Genomic DNA, 22,855 nt, shown 5'->3' on the forward strand with positions numbered 1-22,855 from the left:
TGAGTCTGGATTGTGGAAAGATCTCACAAGTTACACAAACTACAGATATTCATGAATATTATTGAGTGAGACTCCTGTTCATATAGCAATGTACAAACAGGAAAGCCACATCTAAACATCTGATGCAGGAGCTATCTGTACCAAAATGCTTTTTCCCATCTGTACATCTGGGTTGAGTTTAAAACACAAATGTGGGGTCTGGTTGGTTGATATTGTTGTTTCTTTCTGTGTGGTTACAAACCCTTTCAGGGTTGTGAGGTAGGAGTGGGTGGGTGGGTGAGAACCTTCATAGAAGCAGGGGGAGGGGAGGTGGAATAGGGCCTTTGCAGAGGGGAAACTGGAAAAGGGGATAACATTTGAAACATAAATGAATAAAATATCCAACTAAAAACCTCACAAATGTGAGGAAAATAAAGTATGAACTACTATAATTAATAGTTAATTAGTTAATAGGAAAATTTTCTCCTGTTTTAGGAAGACTAATGGATTTCATGAGAGCCACCCACAGCACACATTTGGAGGAGGGGGACAATTTGTAGAAGTATGCTATCTCTTTCCACCAAGTGGGTCTCAGAGATAAGCCTCCAATCACTAGGTTTAGTAGTGAACATTTCTTTTTTCTGCCCAGCCATTCACTTGCTAGATCTTCAGTCTTATTCTGCTCTAAAGGGTATACTAGTCAGAATCTAGTGCCTAATGAAAATTTCCTACCTATGATGAAAGAAAGACTATTTGATTCAAATTTGCTTTCACCAAGAAACATTATTCCATTCAGAGGAAATGACAGAATAGCTGCTTTAAAAAAAATCAATTGTTTATGTAAGGCCCTCCCCACTACCTTTCCAGTTAATGGCATTTTCCTCCTTAATTATTATTTGTTACACACATATGCATTGCCGAGTCAATTCAGTGTTGCTCATATGCTTTTATATTAAGGTTGACCATTTGGGATTAGATTAACTATTCATGGGTCTCATCGTTGGAGAAGACGTCTGTAGATCTTCATGTGGGGAAAACTTTTATAAGATTTCTTCCATCCATTCTGAGATGTCAGCTGGTGATATCATCATGCAGATCTTGGTTAAGTGGCTATGTTGTAAAGATTTCACCTGTCATCTATACAAAACAACCTTGGAGCAGCTATTCAAGCCCTGTCTCTTGTCCACACATAATTGTTCCATTTATTGGAGCAGAGCACAAAAATCTGGATGTCCAACAGTTAGAGTTAACTCTTGTAGAAGGCCCTGGAGACCATGCTTTGCAAACCCAACCCTTACAGTCGCTTCTTCCCTTGAAAGCATATTAAGAAATTACATTTGGGGTTGAGCTTTCTTAGAACAAAGGGAAGGAGCTCTTGACTTTGATTCTAGCAAGTTTTCTTTGTTTTGTATGTTTCTTGTTTTATTTTTAAAATGTGTTTGGTTTGTTTCATTTGATGCAAATCCTGAGGCATCAGCAACAAAAGCAAACATCCAGAAAATCCAGACAAAAAAAAATCCAGACAAGCAGGATTGCTTCAAACAAACACGGTACAGAAAGACTTAAAACAAAAAAGCCTATGGAATAGGAGAAAATGGTTACAGTCGGCACACACTTTTGATTTCAGTACTTTTGAGGTTGTAGCAGGAAGATGTCGAGGGTATCCATAGATACTTAGCAAGACATTATTCCCTCCAAAGCCTAATATGGGCATATAACTCCGAAGTGAAGAATTTATTCCCCTAGCATGAGTATCTTGCATATGATATCCAATATAACAAAAATACTTCACAGCTAATAAGGCATTAATATTAAAGATTATAAAATATGTAAGAAACACAATTATTTAATAATAAGAAACAATCAACACATTAAAGAATGTACAGAAGACCTGACTGGACATTTCTTTTTTGTTTGTTTCCCTCCCTCCCTTTCTTTCTCTTCCTTATGCTCTTCCCTTCTCTTTTCTTTTCTTCACCCCCTCAATCCCCATCCACTTCCTCTTCCTTCTTCAGTTGAGGGAATAAGCTGACTTTGAACTCAAGATCTTCCTGCTTGAGTCTCCCAAGTCCTAAGGATTGTAATCCTGTGCCATGATGCTTAAGAATTTATCCTTTTTATATTCAGTTTTTTCTCTTCTTAAACCATTTACCAGAAATTCCTAGAACTTAGACAATTTATTCCCTACTTCTCTCTTTTGAGTTTTTTAGGGTAAGGACAGGGATTCCTCGGTTTTGTTGTCACTCTGTATTCTGTTTACCATTTTCTTAGTTCTTTCACTTGCCTACCAGCTTCAGAAGACAATGAACATACATGATTCTAGCTCTCCGCTGGAACTGATCCCACACTCTCCAAAGAAGTGTCTAGGTTTGGAGGTGGCAGCAGCTGGTATCAATGTATGAAGGGGGAAGAGAGTGGAGAGCAGCAGGAAGTTGGGAGAACTGGCATTTCTGCATCATGGTGGGCAATAGTATAATGCATATTTACTTCTTCCTGTCACCCCATAAGGTATGAGGAATACCTAACCCCTGTGTTTAGACAGTGATAATCCTGCTGGACCCCTCTGAGCCAAGACATAACCCTGAGTCCTGTCTTTGGAGCCTGGTTTTCTTTTGTGATGATGAAAGCAGACATAATTGCATAGTGGGTTTCCTCTGCTGTAGGTCGGGTGTTGAGACGTAGGAGAGAGCCTGAGGAAACGCCTCTGAAGTCGTGGATTGGGCTACAAAGGTAGGTTTTCATCCCTCCAGTTGAAAACTTGCACACAGAAAAGAAGAGTAAAAGATAAAATTATAAATATTTGAACTTTCTAATTATAAAGGAAATTCAAATCAAAACCTCAAGAAGTCACCACTACATTCCTGCTACCTACTACTGACAGGTTATATCAACTTTCTGAATAGAAATATGGACTAAAATCAATAATAAATTGGACCTAATGAAATTGAAAATCTTCTGTAAGGCAAAGGATACTGTCAATGGGACAAAATGGCAGCATCCAGAATGGGCAAAGATTTTTACCAACTCCACATCTGACAGAGGGCTAATAGGCAAAATATGTAGACTCAAGAATCTAGACATCAACAAAGTAAATTATCCAATAAAATATGGGGTGCAGATCTAAACAGGGAATTCTCAACAGAGGAATCTAACATGACTGAGGAACACTTAAGGACATGCTCGACATCCTTTGTCATCAGGGAAATGCAAATCAAAACGACTCTGAGGTTTCATCTTATACCTATCAGAAGGACGAAGATCAGAATCACAAGTGACAGCTCATGCTGGAGAGGATGTGGAGCGAGAGAAATACTCCTCCACTGCTGGTGGGAGTGCAAAGGTATACAGTCACTTTGGAAAACATATAGTGGTTCCTCAGAAGATTGGTACTGCTTCTACATCAAGACTCAGCTATAGCACTTCTGGGCATGTTCTTAAAGGATGCTTCATCCTACCACAAGGACACTTGCTTTATTCATAATAGCCAGAAACTGAAAACAACCTAGATGTCACTCAACTGAAAAATGGAATACAATTAATATGGTAAGTTTACAAAGTGGAGTATGACTCAGCTGTTTAAAAAATAGGCATCATGAAATTAGTAGGTAAATCAATGGAACTAAAAAAAAATCATCCAGACCCAGAAAGACAAACATGGACCCACTTATAAGTGGATATTAGCTGTAAAGCAAAGGGTAATAAGTGGACCTCGAAGATCTCCCTGGGAAAGCGAAATACAATAGATCTGAGGATGAACTGCATAGGGATGGAAACAGTGATCGAGTAGGGGTGGTGAGGAATGGAGGTAGAGAACACTAGAACTGGGATGGTGGAACACTTCAGGAGCAATGTAGAAACCTATTGCTAAGGACACTTCGTGGAATCTGACAATAACCCTGATGAAGACTCCTGTATACAATTCCAGCCATCCTCTTTAACTAGGCAAGGCCTCGAATAGGGGGATCGGGGCACCAATCCAGCCACAAAACCTCCAATCTAGTTTGCCATGCCTACAGGATGTACTGTGAGTAGAGTCTAGCATAATCGCCATAAGAGAGACGAGAGACTTCGTCCAGCAACTGATGGGAAGAGATCTACATTTGCACAGTCAAAAAAAGAACATCACCTGTTTTTAAATGTATATATGCAATACACAAGCAGATATGATGAAAAGACCACTATACATCTAGTTAGCATTTTCATTTCACACAGCATTCTATATGATAAGAACAGTTAAGATGGAATAAGATGGTGCCTTATTCTTTTTTCTGCCTTTGGAACTCTTTTCCTCCTGCTGCATTTTCTTGTCCAGGTTTGATATAGAGTACGAACTTGGTCTTATTGTAGCTTGTTGCTGTATTCGGTTGGTATTTCTGGAAAACCTGCACTTTTCTGAGAGTAGATGAAAGGGTAGATCTAGAGGAAGGGAGAGGCAGGTGAGAGAGACTGGGTGTAGGGGAGGGAAGGGATATAATATGTATTTATAAATAAATTAAAATAATAATAACAAAGAATTAGGAGATGCCACAACACGGGGGGGGGGGCAGGTTGTAGCAAGTGTTGTCAAGAATGGGCAGAAAAGAGAAGCCTTGTACAAGGTTCGATGTTGCCATTTATATCAGTTTAACCATTACAAATCTGTTTAATTATCATTTGGTTCCTTAAAGAATTAAAGATGGAACCATCATTTGACATATACTATTCTTGGTATGTTTTGGAAGAAAATGAACTTGGTATTGCAATGAAAAAGTTATGTTGCTATTGGAGGAGTTAAGGGAAGAAACATAAAAATGTTTATATGTATATACATATATATATATCATAGGTTATAATAGAGTATCATTTATGATCACATGTGAATGTTGTATCACTGTGCTAAGCAAAACAATACACATGACCTTATTTACATGTGGAATTAAATAAACCTGTAGAAACAGAGAGTAGAATAATATTTGTAATATTAATTTAATATAAAATAGTGTCAATATTCCTAGTAACAATAACAGAATAGAAAAGTGCTAGACAGCAGGTACAAAGGTTCAGTTCCTCAAGGAAGAGCAGTTTTTGGAGACTCTGGAGTATGGCAACCATAGTGTGTAATATATCCCATACTTCAAAGGAGCTTAAAGTCCATCTTATGTGCTCATCACACAGAATGCTGTGTGAAGTGAGAATGTCAATTAGCTGCATACTGGTCCTATCACCACATCTGCATATATTGCATATATCCATATAAAACCAGGTATATACTTTATTTTTGGTCAATTATATTATGAACATAAGAAATGGAGCTCCTATTCTTTCTAATAAAAATTATTTTCCTATTAATCTAGTTAATGTAAAATAATAAAGATATAATTTTTACGTTTTGGAATTATGTTGATTTTGGGCAACTCCAAAATGTATCATGGGAGAAGAAACGTTAGCAAAGTTTAAAATTGTGTCACGTCCAGAGTCCTAGAAATGGGTTGTGGTATGAAAGACAAAGAGTTGAGCTCAAAGGTGGTCCTTTCTGAAGGACTTATTAAGTATTTTAGAGGACTAGATGGGTTAATGAAGGAAAACTTCTAGTATTTTTCTGGTTTTTCATTTTCTTCCTCTCCTCCTCTTCTTCATCTTTTATTTTTCCTCTGTGTAGCTCTGGCTGCCCTGGAACTGGTAGCTCTGTAGACAAGGCTGTCCTCGAACTCATGAGATATAACTGCCTCTGCTTCCCTGTCCCACCACTGCCTGATTCCTCTTCTTTTTCTTGACAGTTTACTTCTGCCAGGCTGGGATTCAGGAAAGAGGAACATTTGTGAGGAGTTCCCTCAAATTTTCTATAGGCATGTGAAATGTGTTTCTTATTTAGTACTTTTGTCAATTGTAATTAAGTGACTTCTTGCGGAAATGGCTTTGTTTGTTTTAAAACAAAAGGACTATGAAAATTGAGGCTACTTTCCCCATTGGCCAAGGTTTCTGACAGGAAACATTACAGTAAGTAAACATTAAATGTTTGATGAATGAAGAAATGAAGAAGCAAGCATGAAGAAGAAGCTGTCAGAGGCTGCTTAGTTAGGGATTAGGATTCTAATGAGCTCCCAACTGAGAACACATTTCTGAAAGTAACACAGGGATGCATGAAGTACTCTAAAATCTGGAATAGAAACTCAGCCCAAGAGGTCACAGACACAGGTCAAAGTATGTAACATAGAGATTCTTGGCATTAGAAACAAAAATCTGCACTCATGGGCAACAGGGGTGAAGAAATTTTTTATAAACAACTTGGAACACAATACATGATATTAGTATAGAATTAAAATGACTTGGGTTGAAACCTGATATTCATTAGCTGAGGTGCTTTAGAGAAGTCATTCTTTTCAATGGAAAATGTAGGAACATTTTCTTTCTCAATGTAGGAAGTAGACAGTAGAATTTTTACTAGCTTGTCACTGTTTAGTTCTTTAACACTTTAATACCATATGTAAATAAATATTTTGATAGCACTACCATATCATGCTGTATCAGTTAGTTTTTGTTACTACTAATAAAAACTCATTTGGAAGAAATTCAGCCATTTTTTTCTTATTTTTATAGGTCAACAAAGCCTTTGGTAGTTCTGCTACAGGCTAGGCATATCAGAAACTATGCAAACATTATTCAAGACCACTATGCATACAGCCTGGACAGATTTGGGTCATATGACTGTGACTCAGACATGTCAGCTCACACGTGTAGTATTCCAACCACAGAAGACCATCTTCACTCAGTTGGTCACCAGAAAATGGGTAAAGCCATGGAAAATATACTTGTCAAATATGTCACATCTTTGTCCAGCCTTCTCACCAAATAAGTCATATGGCTAAGCTCATAGACAGTATGGAAAGAGATAGAGGAGGTCTCAAGACATGGATAGTGTCATTGCTATAGATGCGATCACAAGAACAGTAGGAACAAAACCAAGCCCTCACATTATGAATATGATGGACAAGGTTCCTATGTAGAGGTGTCAAATCAAGGCACTGATCTGAGCTGAAGAGCACATGCACTGGCTGTATGGGCCAAGGTATCCACAGCTTGTACCCATTTATTGAGCATGGGCTAAAATTTGGGATTTTGTCTATCAGTCAAGGACATAAAAGAAGTTTCTCTCCATGTGTAAAGATATCTTTACCTTATACTCAGTATGGTAGCTATTAGTTATAAATCAGAACTGTTAAATCCTTCCTGTGATTGGCATCATCATCTTGCATAAATGTTTTGAGCGTATGAGTTTTCAGTGCCTAGAGTGGTGAGGAATTATGAGGGTAGAGCAAAAGGAGCATGCACGAGCCTAGAGCCTCTAGGGAAGTTCGGCATTCTCAGTCTTGATAGACTGTGCACTATACATGCCCATAGAAAAAGCTAACCACAGCCTGACTTAAAGACTAAGGCAAGAAAGAGGCAAATACCAAATGACTATAAAATGGCAAACCTTTTATTAATTTTAATCTTCCATCTATTGTTGATAAAAGGGAAAGAACAGCTTTAGCAAAAGCTGGCTTCAGTGTTCTGTAGAGTGTTACACAGAATCATTATCATAACCCAAACATCTTAGTTTACTTGTGGGTGGTGCTCCTTCTGGAGCAGAACAAAGAAAGTGGGCAGTTATAATAGATCTCTCAACTGTGTGGCTTCCAGAATGAGTGATTAGTTTTCAACAAGTTAAGAGCATTTAATTTTTGGATAAAATTAACCTGGAATAGTTTGTCAGGTATCTGAGACAATCATGGGGCTTATCAAGAGTGTGCTGGATATTCTAGGTTGTGAACTGGACTACATCTGTAATCAGCTACAATCCAGAAATGGAGGGCCCATGTGTAAGATATTATGTGTGCCGACATCCTGTAAGTTCTGCTGCTCTAAAGACCACTGACAAATACAAAGAACATTTCAAAGGATGCTTCTCTTTGGTACTGATTTCCTTTTATTTGGTTTTGTGTTTAAACCTCTAACCTCACTAGCTTTGTCGTGGTTTGATTACAAGCATATCCACATCTTTAAACATCATGGTGTTGGTTCAATCTGGTACTTACGATGAAGTTGGAAAAGGTAGCCAGAGCGGGCCCAGAAGAAAACATGCACCATGTTTTTAGCAGGTAACAGGTTAGAGACCATTGCGTTTACCTCTTATGTTCTTGAGATACTTTTTACCTGTTTCAAATCATGGCAGTAAGAATATTAAGAATTATCACTCTTATTACTATTTATTATTGTCAGTGTCCTTATTATTCAGTGAATTATTGCAAAATAATATGTATGGACTTGTATTGGTTTTCTGGTTTCATTTTTATTTTCAATGAGAATACTTTATTGTATCCATTGCACTAATGATGCCTTTGTACATAAGTTTAAAAATCAAATTTCTAGTTTGATTCCTTATATTTGTTTCGAGAAAGATGCTTGCTGCCATTATTCAGCCTTCCCGCCGGTAGCTGACATCAGTAGGTTCTAACCCAGTACTTCATTATGGAGCACTGTTATTACAAGGTAGTTCTGAGCAGTAAACTGATACGGCTGATCAACTAACCCAATTAGCACTTGTACCTCTAAGACACAAGAGGCAACGTCCTTATGAGCAGTTTTGGGTACTGATATTTAGAGTTTTAAGTGCCAGCCCCCCCCCCCCAATAGTCTCTTCCTAAATTATTCTCTTAAAAATTCTCTTTAAAAACGTCAGAATTTAGTTTTAATTTTTAGTGTAACTTCTACATTATACACGTATCCCAAAACTCTCTTTTCCTGCACCTATATGCTTTAATTCCCTCAAATTCAACACAAATGGCCCACAGGAGGTGGTGTGAACTTTCATCCTGGACAAACAGCTGGTGGCATTGGAAAGGGCCACTCTAACTTGGACTTTCCACACATTTGGAAATCATTTAGGCATAGGAGGCCTTTGTCTGTGTCACTTTCCTGTCCCCAGGTGAGTTCACATGCCATTAGATAGATTAACTGAGTTCACCCGAAGTAGGGATGGGTGGGGGTGTGAAATGGCATTTGGCAAAAGCAGAACACATTTGCTGTCCAGGATGGCACTTGTGAATACCAAGTTCAAGGATGCATGTATCTGGGCAAACTGGAGCTGCTCGTCATTTGAGAAATGAGGCATTTGGAATGCTTGCTTGCCCAAGTGGCTACTTTCCTCCAGAAAGAAAGACACTTTGACAAGGGCATCCTTGTTTCTGCTCACAGAGACAGAATGTGGATTGTCTAACCACAGGACCCGATCCCCACAAAGTTAAACAAGCTAGCTCTATTTTAGAATATTAGTTAAGTTTCCAAAACGTAATGACTCCCTGTGGGTTGGTCCTAATACTCTGGCAGAAAATGAAATTTTGCCTCATGAATTTGAAATAGAAATGAATAGTCATCGACTCCTTGTTTTTAAATGCTGTCACTTTCCGATCACCCTTTCTCATTTAGAGTGGAAACAGCCCCTTTTATGCTGCATGCGGAGTGGTGATTTTGGTCTTAGGAACCAATAAGAATGTTAACAGAATGTGTTACCAGATCTGTATTAATTCGTGTTAATGGAGTTGAGTTACAAGATTTGTATTTAATGGGGCTATACATCAATAAACTTGTTTCTTTGTTTGTTGGCTAAGATAAAAGGAAGCAGGAAAAGCAGTATATAATGAATGCAAAGACCTTCTTCACTGTGCCCCTGGGCCTGAAAGAACAAAGCATGTCCTCCGGATGAGAAATGCAGAGCCCGAGCTCTCCAGACTCAAACTTCTCAGGCAAGATGGCCACCTGTTTCTGAGCAGCTCTTCTTATTACCCTGATCATCCACTGATATCATCTTATCATTGGCTCTGATTCAGGGTCTTTCATTTGCAGTCAATCATAGGAAAGAGACTTCTATTTCTTCCCTTCTTATGCCCTGGAAGAAAGCTTTAATATTCTCTCCTCTTCAGCTCTCTGCATATTATTATATTATCATTTTATATAACCCACACTTCAGAATTTAACTACATTCACAATATCAGAATCCAATAATTTTCCACAAAATTATATCAAAACATCATTTCTTTTTTTAATCCAAAATTCAAAAATATATTACCATTTTGAGTTAATGACTTTAAAAAGCATCAACTTGCCTTGAGGGATAAAGAAGGAATTAAAACACAGTGTCTGGCTTGGGGATGTAGGTCAACTGGCAAAGTACTCACTTAGCATGCATGACAGCCTGGGTTCCAATTCCAGCACTCTGTACACTGGGAACAGTAGCATGCCTGCAATCCCAGCATTTTAGAGGTAGAGGCAGGAAGATAATAGATTCAATAGCATTCTTTGATTTACCGTGTCTGTGAGGCCAACCAGGAATATAAAGAAGACCTTGTTTTCAAAAAGTTAAAATAAATAAAGTAAAATAATAAAATAAAAATAAAAAAATAAATATAGAGTCTCCTTTTAATTATCTTTCCAGAAAGAATTGGTAGGAAAAATGGTGATACTAATTCCAGTAATTTTAAATATGTACTTCCAAGAAGTGATTCAAAGTAAAGGCTCCCCATATACACTGATGCCAATTATTCATTCCTAAACCTAAAGAGAAAGAGAATGTCTCTCTGTCCTTGTGCATACACACCGAGATTTGCACCCAACTTCATACATGCTGTCATATGTGTTAAACCTAAGTAATAACTGTGCCTGGGAAAAAAAGGGAAGTCGTGCATAGAAGACTGCTGGGTCTAGATTGGCACCAGTCAACGATCAGTAGCCCCCTTTGCAAGATTAAATGCTGAGCATCATAATTACCATTTTTCCAGAAGAAAACTTAACAGAGGGTAAACCTACGAATGTGTATTAGTCCTATGATCCTGTGGCTCTGGCCATTCTTGCTTTCGTATTCATCTCCAGCTGTTTTACCGAGGAAGCACAGCCCAGCTGCAGCTTTAGATTCCACTGTCCCTTCAGATTTCAGGGTGCCAATTATCTACAGCTTCCAAGCTCTTCAAACGAATGCGATGTACATAAAGAACAACATGAGTAAAAATATTATGACCTGGTTTGCTGTGTATATTGTTACGTTGTCTATCAGGAGGAACTTGAGGATTAGACACAACATGGAAATGTCTTATTTGAGAAATACTGACTTGAAAAGAAAAGTGGCAGAGTATGTGAAACGCTGTGATGCTGGATACTTGTGAGAAAGAGCCATGGCCTGATGCAGCAATGACGTAACACCATAGCTTCCTCACCTGTCCTGAGGGACATTGAGCCTTAGTGTATGAACAGAGCATTCAGCATCCAGATACATCATTGGAATTCAAATTTTCCTTTGTTCATTCATAAGACTGTCTAAGAAAAGCTCTAGAAAAAAATGATTTCCTAGCATTTAAAATCAGGTCATTCCTTTGAAGTAACTGCACAATTCACAATGTGCAGCTGAATTTGAATGACTGAAACACACTTTCACAATTAAATAATGGGCCAAGCATCCAGGCATACTGTGTAATTAAATCTTTTTGTGTTTTAGAGGAGCCCAAGTGCTGCAGCTACAGCCAGTTTTCTGCTCTAGCTTTCTGGTCACTTAGTGAGTACATACCTCCCATGCCAGGCTAGCTCATCACAGGATCATCCTGCAGGCAGTTTTCCCATACTTCTGACCTGTGCAGCACTATTTCTCATCTGTCTGCCTATGCTGATCCAGGTGACCCATTTTCTCCACAAATCCAAGAGCTAGCTCGCTGCAGCCATTCCCACTGCAGCCATTATGGAACCACTGAACCTCACCTAAGTCTATCCCTCCTTTATTCAGTTTATTTTAATGTATGCAATGTACTTTAAGTGCCTTCCCTTATCTAAGGACTCAGGATCATTCCAGCCCCCATCTATGGTATATAATGACTGAGAAGATACTGTGTGCTGATTACTGTGTTTTGACAGTCACTCTCATTGTGGACATTACTTTGTCATCCTGACAGAAACAGAAATCGATGAATAGAAAGATTGGGAGTGATCCCACAGGACGACGAGCAGTGGAACTTGGGAGTCAGAAGATAGGACTCACCACCATACTAATACCCACTTCTCCTCTAGCTTCAGTGATTGAATGGATCACGTTGGTTCCAAACAGGATATCTCTCCTCAAAGGAAAGTGGCAAGGCCAGAGTGAAACAATATCTCATATAATTTGCTGGAAGAGTATATACGATGTGAGATCTAAATAAAAACTCAGGCTGTCTAATGTCTCTTTACCTCATTTACTAACTTATTATTCCTTTAGACAGCCAACAGAGGAATCGAAGAACAGTGAGGCATGATAATTATAGTATAAACCCTATTCACCTAAAATACATGTTTTTACATATATAATAGGCTTCAAAGAATGTGAATCAAAGTGCAGAACAATGAAAGCATTTCATATTAGCACCTACCACCATAGTTATGGGGGAAAACATAATGTTCTAATATTTCCGTGTTAGAACACACCCCTTTCTTTAGTGCTGGAGTTCAAATCCAGGCTTCATTCATACAAAGCAGTCTACCAATTGAGTTACATCCCTAGCCTCTACCTCCCCTCTTGACTCTGAAAGAACCATGACCTTCCATTCCTCAAGTCATTATTTGTTTGTTTGTTGTTTTATATATATATATATATATATATATATATATATATATATATGGAAAATGTACACATATATGAAAAATGTACATATATATGGAAAATGTATATATATATGGAAAAAATATATATATGTGTATATATATATATATATATGGAGAATGCATGACTAAGAAAGCAGACATCAGACCCACAGTCTCAAGAAAAGAAAGTCTGTGTGACTTTGAACCTTCACCACTCCTTGGTTTCAGTATTTAGACTGACAAATAGGTTGATAACTGTACTACATAACAAGGGATGTAAAAGTGTATGTGAGCCTATGTGTTCCCATATGGACAAAATCGTTTCAGTCATTCAACAATGCCAATAACTTGAGTTAGTAGAAATACTTCTGAAGGCTTAGAAGGGCACAGGGTCTTACAGTGCACAACCATTGTCATGAGGTTGCCTTTGATGAATGGAGTTCTTATACACAATCATTCAAGAGCCTTACCTTCCTTGTGGGTAGTCTATCATAAGCACTGGAGAATAATCATCTCACAAGCAGAACAGAGGATATGTCTCATTCTGAGGAGGTTTCATTATTGATTTTTGGTTTGGACTAAAATGAGAGACATATACATATGGGGAAGTGGCAATAAAGGAAATGAAAGATGCCTTATGTTCCTGTCTCTAAACTCTGAGCACATCTTTCTTTGTCTCAAACCTTTGTGAAATAGAATTCACTCTGTGAAGAAACCCTTTGAAGCCAGCACTTTGCAGTTCTCAAGAAAAAGGCCTCGAATCCTCAAATCCCAAGATCACCATTTTGCTTAAGAAGTGAAGTTAATGGAGTTTTAATTAAGTGTGTAAGCTGCAACCTGAAAGATGCTGACTTTCACAAGCGCCTGATTGATTCACTCATAAAAACCATCTCGATCTGCACATGCCCATCCCTTTCTGGGGCAGATGGAGGCATTATTTAATTTTCAGTTTAATGGAAGACATAAACATGGAATAATACCTGATGTTATCATTGGCTTTTATAAATTCCTCCTTTGATCTGTTGCTGATGAAGCTCCCAGGAGGAAACTTTCCAAGTTGCAGGAACAAGGAAAGCACAAAGAAAGAAAATAAAGTGCTTTATTTTCTGAAAACCAAGCCGTTGTGGTATGCCCTGGAGTTATCTGTATTTCAATGCTAATTCCACTGCCCCCAGGAAAGCTGCCTAGTCACATGCTCAGGAGTCAGGTGACTTCACCAGCACCTTCTCCCCATTTAATTTGTAAAATACAGTTGAGGGCCTGTACAAGATAGAACGAGGTCTGTCATTGGACGAGAAGGAAAGATGGGTGGGAGAAAAGTTTGAGGGAAGGGGAGGAGATGGGAACAGGAAGGAGGAAGAGACAGGGGGACGTAGAGAAGCTACAACAGAGACAACATGGAAGCCGATGTTAAGATTCTACGATGTTCTACAGGTTGTTATGAGTGTTCTCAAGGGATGGATGTGTACCCGGCTTTGTATGTTTAGGTGAGCAATTATATCTTATCAATTGGATCAAAGGTTATTGTGTTGTGTGTGATCATGTAGTGATTTAAATTTAAGAGAGTGTGCAGGGGCTAGAGACCCTGGGCCGCAGCAGAACTGGGATGTGTGTTTCTGGCAAGATGTCTACCAGATGTGGTGCCGTACCTAGTGCGGGTAAAAAAGACTGATTTATTTTTTATAATTTTACAACAACACAAGGCTGTTTTTTAAGCTATTGAAGAAAACTATATGGAAAGTGTACTAGGATATACATCTGCGGCAGGGCACTTGCAAATCCCTGACTTCAATCTTTACTAGTGAGAGGAGAAGGAGGAGGAAGATGGAGAGGAGGAGGAGGAGGACAAGGATGGGGAGAAGCAAGAAGAAGAGGAGGAATTGAAATTACAAAAGGACTTTAAATTTCCCCCTTTGTTCAATAATGGCTGATGCGTTTTGAAGTGGATAATTATAGTTATTAATTTCAGAAGCTCAATACTGTGGGAAAGGATGATCAGTCAACAGTGTCAAGCACGCATTATCTTGTTAGTTGATTAATTCTACGAGATGCTAAAATCTAGTAGATATTAGAAAAGGAACTATAAAGAGAATGAAGCAGAGTGAAGGGGGTAGATGTTATTAGAAAAAGTATAGACAATATAAAAATAAACAATCCTATATTTACATCGCCATACTTAAAATCCTGATTAGATTCCTAGGGAAACTCTCTATAAAGGACACACTTCCTCTCAGCAAATGCAGTGCTGGGTGAATGGTGACATTCACAGATAACCCGCCCTGGGGTCTCAGGTCTACAGTGATCATTCCCCTGTGCAAATCACAGAAGCAAAGTCATACACAGAGAAACTGGGAAACAGCAATTCACGAATTCAGCTAGGAGCTTCTATGTATAACTCAACTGACTGATGGATCAGTCTTTATGTTCAGATACGTCACGTACCTCAGAATGGTGAAGAAAGGAGTGATACAAAACATTTCCCCCATTTGTTCTGCAGCCAGGTCTTAGCCAAGAAACTAGCTTTCCCTTAATTATAGACTTGTGGTCCAACTGTTAGTTGTCCATTTGGGCATCTGAAATACCTTTTCTAGTCGTGCAACTAAGCAATGAGTTTCTGTTCAACCAAGTCAAGCAACCTACCTGGAGTTTGGCACATACCTTCTCCATGACAGTGATAGTAAAATTAAAGTCGCTCTCACAGGCCACACCTTCTCCATGACTGGGGATGCTATAGCATTTTCTGATAATCTCATAATTTATACACTGAAGATCTTACTCACTTTCCCCACTCCAAGCAGACAAAATGTACTTCCCACCGTAAAAGCCAGGCATGTAACACAATGAGTAAGGCAAGAGGAAGTCCTATAGAAGGCTTCGCTGTAGTTAAGAGATTTTCTTTTTACTTTTCCATATAACAGGCATTGGGAGAAAATGTGCAAAGAAATTAAGAGCACATTATTTTCAGTTAGTTTCCTGTAAGTCTGCTGCAACTGAGCTATTTTTACTGCAATATACCGGAGCATGAAAGGAAACTACATCAATTTTCAGGAGAAGCAAATAGAAGTCAGTCTCCAGAAAAGTGAAGGCAATTATGTAATTGGTTTTCAGACACAGAACATCCTCTTACTCATCTACCATAATGTCTTTAGCCACCTCTCACTCCAGCCAAGGAAACCTGCTGATTCCTAATGATGTGGATATCTTTGGCCTCTTCTTGGAGCATATAAATCTGGAACAAAAATGTATAACCATTTTTTTATGGATTTGTTCAGCAATGATATACCTGTGAGGTCATCCACACTACTGTATGCTCTTGTACTTTATTTATTTCGGGTGATATGTAGGATCCTGTGTTGATTTATGGCAATTTGCTCATTTTTAAGAATTATTTTAAGGCAGTTCTTAATAATCCTATTGGGAAGAGTTGTCATATGCATTTTTTGTGAACATAGATATTCTTCTCTTTTGGGTGTGTTTCTTTTTTATTGGATATTTTTATTTACATTTCAAATGTTATTCCCTTTCCCAGTTTCCAGGCCATAAGCCCCCTATCCAATCCACCTCCCCTTCTTCTATAAGGGTGTTCCCCCTCCTAAGCTACCCTTCTTTCCCACCTCCCCACCCTGATATTCTCCAACACTGAGGGTGGTCCAGCCTTGGCAGGAAAAAGGACTACTCCTTCATTGGTGCCCAATAAGCCCATTCTCAACTACATATACAGCTGGAGCCATGGTCTGTCCATGTGTAGTCGTTGCTTAATGATTTAGTCTCTGGGAGCTCTGGTTGGTTGGTATTGTTGTTCTTATGGGGTTGCAAGTCCCTTCAGCTCCTCCAGTCCTTTCACTAATTGCTCCAACAGGGACCTGGTTCTAGTTCAGTGGTTTCCTGCAAGCATTTGACTCTGTATTTGTCACACTCTGGCTGAGCCTCTCAGGAGACAGCTATGTCAGGCACCTGTTAGCATGTACTTCTTACCATCAGCAATATTGTCTAGTTTTGGTGGCTGTATATATATATATGCTGGATACCCAGGTGGGGCAGGCTCTGAATGGCCATTCATTCAGTTTCTGCACCAAATTTGTCTTCATATCCCCTTCTATGAATTTTTTTGTTCCCCCTTTAATGAAGGACTGAAGCATCCGCACTTTAGTCATCCTTCTTCTTGAGCTTCATGTGGTCTATGAATTGTATCATGGGTAATTTGAGCTTTTGGGCTAATATCCACTTACCATTGAGTGCATACTATGTGTGTTTTTTTGTGATTAGGTTACCTCCCTCAGGATAATATTTTCTAGCTCCATCCATTTGCCTATGAATTCATGAAGTCATTGTTTTTAATAGCTGAGTAGTACTCCATTGTGTAGATGTACCACAATTTCTGTATCCATTCCTCTGTTGAAGGACATCTGGGGTCGTTCCAGCTTCTGTCTATTATGAATAAGGCTGCTATGAACATAGTGGAGCATGTGTCCTTGTTATATGTTGGAGCATCTTTTGGGTATATGCCCAGGAGTGGTATAGCTAGATCCTCAGGTAGTACAATGTCCAGTTTTCTGAGGAACCACCAGACTGATTTCCAGAATGGTGTACCATCTTGTAATCCCACCAACAGTGGAAGAGTATTCCTCTTTCTCCACATCCTTGCCAGCGTCTGTTGTCACCTGAATTTTTGATCTTAGTCATTCTGACTGGTATGAGGTAGAATGTCAGGGTAGTTTTGATTTGCATTTCCCTGATGACTAAGGATTTTGAACATTTCTTTAGGGACTTCTGAGACATTCAATATTCCTCAGCTGAAAATTTGTTGTTTAGGTCTGTATCCCATTTTTAATAAGATTATTTGATTCTCTGGATTCTAACTTGTAGAGTTCTTTGTATATATTGGATATAAGCCCTCTATCAAACACAGGATTGGTAAAGAAATTTTCCCATCTGTTGGTTGCCATTTTGTCCTAATGACAGTGTCCTTTGCCTTACAGAAGTTTGCAATTTAATGAGGTCCCATTTGTTGAATCTTGATCTTAGAGCATAGACCATTAGTGTTTTGTTCAGAATATTTTCCCCAGTGCACATGTGTTCAAGGCTCTCCCCTACTTTTTCTTCTATTAGTTTGAATGTATCTGGTTTTATGTGGAGGTCCTTAATCCACTTGGACATGAGCTTTGTACAGGATGATAAGAATGGATCCATTTGCATTCTTGTACATGCTGACCTCCAGTTGAACCAACACCATTTATTGAAAATGCTATCTTTCTTCCATTGGATGGTTTTAGCTCCTGTGTTAAAGTTCAAGTGACCATTGGTGTGTGGGTTCATTTCTGGGTCTTCAGTTCTATTCCCCTGTTCTACCTGCCTGTCTCTGTGCCAATACCAGTTTTTATGACTATTGCTCTGTAATACTGTTTGAGGTCAGGGATGGTGATTCCCCTAGAAGTTCTTTTATTGTTGAGTATAGTTTTCGCTATCCTGGTTGTTTTGTTATTACAAATGAATTTGCAAACTGCACTTTCTAACTCTATGAGAATTGGTTTAGAATTTTAATGGGAATTATAATGAATGTAGACTGCTTTGAGAAAGATGGCCATTTTTACAATATTGATCCTGCCAATACATGAGCATTGGAGATCTTTCCATTTTCTGAGGTCTTCTTCATTTTCTTTCTTCAGAGACTTGATATTCTTGTCATACATATCTTTCACTTGTTTTGTGAGAGTCACACTGAGGTATTTTATGTTATTTGTGACTACTATGAAGGGTGTCATTTCCCTAATTTCTCTTTCTCAGCCTGATTCTCATTTGAGTAGAGGAAGGCTACTGTTTGAGTTAATTTTATATCCAGCCACTTTGCTGAAGTTGTTTATCAGGGTTAGTTGTTCTCTGGTGGAACTTTTGGGGGTTACTTATGTATACTATCATATCATCTGCAAATAGTGATATTTTGACTTCTTCCTTTCCAATTTGTATCCCTTAGACGTCCTTTTTGGTCTGATTGCTCTGGCTAGAACTTTGAGTACTATATTGACTAAGTAGGGAGAGAGTGGGCAGCCTCATCTAGTACTGGATTTTAGTGGGATTTCTTAAAGTTTTTCTCCATTTAGTTTGATGTTGGCTACTGTTTTGCTGAATATTTCTTTACTATGTTTAGTTATGTGCCTTGAGTTCCTGATCTTTCCAAGACTTTTAACAAGAAGGGGTTTTGAATTTTGTCAAATGCTTTCTCAGCATCTAATGAAATGATTATGTGGTTTTTTTCTTTGAGTTTGTTTATATAGTGGATTACGTTGATGGATTTCCATATATTCAATCATTCCTGCATCACTGGGATGAAGCCTACTTGGTCATGACGGATGATTGTTTTGATGTGTTCTTGGGTTCAATTTGTGAGAATTTTATTGAGTATTATTGCATTGATATTCATAAGGAAAACTTGATCTGAAGCTCTCTTTGTGTGTGTGTGTGTGTGTGTGTGTGTGTGTGTGTGTGTGTGTGTATGTGTGTGTGGTTTAGGTATAAGCAGAATTGTGGCTACATAGAAGGAATTGGGTAGTGCTCCTTCTGTTTCTATTTTGTGGAATAGTTTGGCGAGTATTGGTATTAGATCTTCTATGAAGGTCTGACAGAATTCTGCACTAAACCCGTCTGATAAAAATATTTTCCTATCATATATTAATAAATGTATTTAAAATTGGATGTTTTATAGTCACAATTTAGAAATCAGAGGAATTCTCACTGTTTATCTTGCTTATTAATATAAGTAATATAAGCTTCTTCAGCCATGAGAAACAAAACAGAATAACTGATATAGTTAAAAGTTAGAGACCCAGTTCCACAGAATCGGAATGGTAGAGTACACTTCTTATTTCCTCTGGGGAAAAAGGATTCATTCTTCTATGTAAGTGTTCCAAAGAGAGATCTCAAGGCTAGCATAACAGAGCTTTGGCACAGGGCACTGAAAGAAGGTTTTCAATTTGGGAAATTAAAATTTTCAGTTTTATACCAGTGGCACAGATACATTTGATGCTAACTTGGACTGAGTATGACATATGTACCCTATCTGTTTAGCATCTTGGTTTTTGTTTGTTTGGGTTTTTTGTTTGTTTGTTTTTAGAGGTTTTTTTCATAAAGACCTCAAATTAATGGAAAATTTTCCAATTAACTGCATCAAGATTTACTAGCTAATTAAAAAATGATTTTGCTATGGTTTGCTTGCAGACAGGAGCCTAGTATGGCTGCTCTCTGAGAAGTTCAACAAGCAGCTGAACAAAGTCAGACACAGATACTTACACCCAACTGAAGGACAGAAGCTGGCGACCCCTGGGGTTCAATTAGGGAAAGCCTGGAAGAAGCTGAGGAGGAGGGCCACTCCATAGGAAGACCAGCAGTCTCAACTAACTGGGACCCTGAAATCTCAAATCTCTCAGACACTGAGTCACCAACCAGGCAACATATGTGAGCTGATATGAGGCCCAGACACGTATACAGCAGAGGACTGCCTGGTCTGGCCTCAGTGAGCGAAGATGCACCTAGCTCTCAAGATACTTGAGGCCCCAGGGAGTGGGAAGGCCTGGCAGGGTTGGGGGTAGGGACATCCTCTTAGAGACATGGGAGGAGGAATGGGATGAGGAACTATCAAGGGCAGGCTAGGAGGAAGATAACAACTGTACTGTAAAAAAATAAAGATAATTTTAAAAAGATGATTATATCTTTTAGGAATGATTCTAAGACCTTATAGATTTAGAGATGAGAATTAATTATAGTATTTGTATAATTGTATATACTGCCAACATATATATAATATGTTGTATTTACATATTTCAGTGGTATATACACAATTTAAATGGTATGTAAGAGAAAACTCCAAGAGCTGAAAGGACTTGATGTATAAGAGAGATGAGGAAATGAGTCCAAAGCCAATTCAGTACCAAAGGTCCCTTCCCAGTGCCTACGTGATGACTGTATATACCAAGGTAAGGCGCCTTCTCCTTGCTCCTGCTATCTCACAGCCTAGAGCACACCCAAGCCAGGCCTTCCTTACACCTTCATGTGTTTGCTTTACTTAACATGCAGCGATCATGTGTCTATATTACTTGTGTTTTAGACAAGTGAGGATGTCATTAGGGAAACAAAGAGTGGCTAGCTATTTGAGCTGCTTGGAGAATATTATTTTTTAGTTTAGACATATTTTCCTTCAGACAGCTGAGATTCCATTCGTATACTAAGGCTTTTCTTTCATGGATGGAGGAATGCTTCAAGCTGGGCATTGCCAACACTCACTGAACCGTTGATGACTGACCCTGGGAAAGCCCAGTGGGAAAGAAAAATAATGTAAGCGCTGCTGATGCATTCTCTTGAAGGAGCCAAAGAAAAGACTGAGGTGAGTCAGGCCTGGTCTCTGACACACAACCAGGAGAATTATGGGAATGTGGGTGATCAATGGGAACTTGGCCCAAGTCAGACTTACTAAGAAGCTAGTCTAAAAATAGTAAATGCATCACCCTGCACTTTTAGTTACATTTCTCTACAGAAACTCAAACATCCATTTATGATTAATTAAGTAAATATAGCCAAATTTATATTTTATCATCAAAATCATAACAATTATATCATGTAAATTTATAGAAACAACTACCCATTAAACTAATTTTATCACGCGAGAAACATCTTCAAATTATGGCTGTTATAATTGGGTTAATACATTCTCATTATCGGGGAACATGGCAAATTGGATTTGTGTAAGAAAGCAATAGTATTACAAGCCACTCCATCCTGATAGATGATGTCAATACTGCTTCTGAGTCAGAATCTGCTATGCCCGAATCAGCAATGCAAAAGAAAGCGTTTAGTTACATTGATGGTGGGATCCCATGGAGCGATGGTAACAATTTGCAGCTATGGGATCTTGCAGAGGGCAAAAGTTGGCATTTAACTCTAGCAGTCTAGACCCTTTCCTTCTCAAGAAAACATATTTCCATGTAGCTTAAGGCTGTCTTAGGATAGATATACATGACATAAAAGCTGTAACATTTTGTGAGTGCGTGGGTGGGGGGGATTTACTGCCTGCAGCCATTCCTGCTGTCATTTTTCACAACTGAAAAGCTGTATCCTCGTTATGTGATACCCTGTTCCTAGCTATAAAAATGAAAAATGTATTTTTTCCCTCAGAATTGTTTGATTAAAAAAAAAAGATATAAGCCACTTGCTGTCAAGTTTCGGTTTTCAGATACAAATTGTGCATTTTATGGTGGCACCCAAATGAATGCTATCTTTCCCAAGAGGTCACTGTTCAGAAATACATAAACAAGAGTTATTGATGCCATAAAATTACTTGATGCATTTTATAAAAGTAGAGGGAATAAAAGCCCGTTCACATAACCAAATAGTCTTCTTATTGTTTCTGTGCTCAAACTCAAAGCTAATCTCTGTGAACCGTTGAAATAATTCCCTGTGCATGTAAGGTGCCCCTTCCAAAGAACCCTTATTTTATTCCAGATTTCCTTTCCTGCTCTTCTGTTTCCTCAGTGAATGGTGAATACTTGCAGAGACATGGTCCTAATTGAGGTCTCTCTCTGATCCTCCTCTTACCTCCCATACTCACTTTTGTTTAAAAAAAAAATCATCATAAACACAAATAACATGAGGTCTGTTGTTAGTTTGAAGTACAATGTTGTTCCTGAGGAGATGGCTTTTAAACACACTACTCCTACTATTTTCACGAAGAAGTCCTGAAGTTACTGTTTTGAAAAAAATCTCCCTGAGGCTGGAGAGATAGCTCAGTGGTTAGTGATTATAAGCATGGGTTGCTTCTGCAGAGGACTAGAGTTTGATTTCAAGGGTCCATCTGGTGGCTCAGAAGCATCTGTGACTCTGCTCCAGGAGATTCGACATTCCCTCCTGATGTCCGCAGGCACCAGGTATGCACGTGACCCACATACATAGCAGTGGGCAAAATTCTCATGCACATAAAATAAAAAGAATAAGTCTTTAGAAAATATTTACCCTACAGACTGCCCTGTTTGCACTACAAAGAAATCCCCAATATTTAAAACTGGAGAGATGACACATAGAAACAAAGGCCAATTTTTATACTCCCTTGAACAGTCGAATGTTTCCTCCATGTTGGGACTTGGAGTAAGTGTCTCTAGGCCTCTGATTTTCAGCCTCTATTGTTCATTGGGTAGGACTGCTTGATCTCCATGGGGGTTTGAATCACTGTTAGTGTTCATTTGAACCCACGAGCCTCATTATTACACGGGGATTCACC

Source organism: Rattus rattus, chromosome 15 (genome assembly GCF_011064425.1).
Source record: "Rattus rattus isolate New Zealand chromosome 15, Rrattus_CSIRO_v1, whole genome shotgun sequence".
Taxonomy (NCBI): domain Eukaryota; kingdom Metazoa; phylum Chordata; class Mammalia; order Rodentia; family Muridae; genus Rattus; species Rattus rattus.